This window comes from Saccopteryx bilineata, chromosome 2, assembly GCF_036850765.1.
Source record: "Saccopteryx bilineata isolate mSacBil1 chromosome 2, mSacBil1_pri_phased_curated, whole genome shotgun sequence".
NCBI lineage: Eukaryota > Metazoa > Chordata > Mammalia > Chiroptera > Emballonuridae > Saccopteryx > Saccopteryx bilineata.
The window spans coordinates 213,906,781-213,909,246 of record NC_089491.1 but is presented as its reverse complement, the minus strand read 5'-3'; positions in this window follow the sequence as shown (position 1 = coordinate 213,909,246).

The following is a 2,466-nucleotide window of genomic DNA, read 5'->3' as shown; positions in this document are numbered from 1 at the left end:
AAAAAAAATCAGTCGGAAATGACAAATACAATATCAGAAATGAAGACCACATGAAAGGAATTAAAAGCAGGATGGATGAAGCTGAGGGTCAAATCAGCGAGTTAAAGGACAAGTTGAATGAAGGCATGGAAACAGAGAAGAAAAATGAAAAGACTCAAAGAGTCTGAGGAAACTTTTAGAGAGCTCTGTGACAACATGAAGAGAAATAACATTTGCATCATTGGGGTTCCTGAAGAAGAAGAGAAAGAACTAGGGATAGAGACTTTGTTCAATCATATCATAGCTGAAAACTTACCTAAATTAATGCAGGGAAAACTCTCACAAGTTCAAGAAACACACAAGAACTCCATTAAATAGAAACTCAAAGAAATCTACACAAAGACACATCATAATAAAAATACCAAAGCTAAGTGATAAAGAGAAAATATTAAAAGCTGCTAGTGAAAAAAACAATATCACCTACAAAGGAGCCCCCATAAGAAGACATCTGACTTCTCAACGGAAACACTTGAGGCTAGAAGGGAATGGCAAGAAATATTCAAAGTACTGCAGAACAAGAGCCTACAACCAGAATTCTTAATCCAACAAGGCTACCATTTAAAATTGAAGGAGAAATAAAAAGCTTCCCAGACAAAAACAACTCAAGGAATTCATTACAACCAAACCAATGCTGCAAAAAATGTTAATGTGTCTGTTGTAAACAGAACAAAAAGGGAAAAGAATATAGTAAAAGAGGAATAGAGCTTTAAAAAATAAAATGGCAATAAACAACTACATATCAATAATAACCTTAAATGTTAATGAATTAAATGATCCAAGCAAAAGACATAAATTAGCTGCATGGATAAAAAAACAGGACTCATACATATGCTGTATACAAGAGACACACCTCAAAACAAAAGATACACATAGACAGAAGGTAAAAGGATGAAAAAAAAATTTCATGCAAATGGAAATAAAAAAAAGCTGGGGTAGCAATGCTTATATCAGACAAAATGCATTTTAAAACAAAGGCTATAGTAAGAGATAAAAAAGGCCACTACAGAATAATAAAGGCAACAATCTAAAGGAAGATATAATCATTATAAATTTCTAATGCACCTAATATAGGAGCATCTAAATATATAAAGCAGACTTTGATGGATATAAAGGGTGAGATTATTAGCAAAATTTAATAATAGGGGATTTCAATACCACACTAACATCACTAGATAAATCCTCAAGAAAGAAAATTAACAAAGAAACAGACTTAAAGGACACAATAGATCAACTGGATTTAATAGATATTTTCAGAAGCTTTCACCCTAAAGCAGCAGAATATACATTCTTTTCAAGTGCTCATGGTACATTCTCTAGGTTAAACCACATATTAGGGCACAAAAGTGATCTCGACAAATTTAAGAAGATTGAAATTATATCAAGCACTTTCTCTGATCACAATGGCATAAAACTAGAAATCAAACATGCAGAAAAACTGAATAATTCTCAAACACATGGAACTAAATAGCGTGTTATTAAATAACAAATGAATTAACAATGAGATAAAAAAGAAATAAAAAAAATTATAGAAATAAATGATAATAAGCATACAACAATTAAATATTTATGGGACTCAAAAAAGCAGTACTGAGAGGGAAGTTCATAGCCCTACAGGCACAGTTTAAGAAGCTAAGCTAGAAAAAGCTAGAATAAACAACTTAACCCCACATCTAAAAGAACTAGAAAAAAAAACAGCAAGTAAAGCCCAAATGTAGTAGAAGGAAGAAAATAATAAAGATCAGAGAAGAAATAAATGACAAAGAGGATAAAGAAACAATACAGAGGATCAATGAAACCAGGAGCTGGTTTTTTGAAAAGGTAAACAAGATAAATGAACCTTTAACTACACTCACCAAGAAAAAAAGAGAGAAGACTCAAATAAATATAATTAGAAGTGAGAGTGGAGAAATAACAACTGACACAGCAGAAATACAAAGTATTGTAAAAAGAATACTATGAAGAGCTATATGCCAAAAAACTATAGACAACCTAGATGAAATGGACAAATTTCTTAAAACATAAAATCTTCCAAAAATTAATCTGGAAGAATTAGAAAACTTAAACAGACTGATTAGAACAAATGAGATCAAAACAGTTATTAAAAAACTCCCAACAAAGAAAACTCCTGGGCTTGATGGCTTCACAAGTGAATTCTATGAAATATTCAAAGAAGAACTAACTCCTATCCTTCTCAAGCTATTTCCAAAAATTCAAGAGGAAGGAAGACTTCCAAGCTCCTTTTATGAGGCAAGCATAATTCTGATTCCAAAACTGGGCAAAGACAACACAAAGAAAGAAAATTATAGGCCAATATCCCTGATAAATATAGATGCTAAAATTCTCAAGAAAATATTAGCAAACTGGATCCAGCAATATATGAAAAATATCATACACCATGATATAGTGGGATTTATTCTGGGGAGGCAA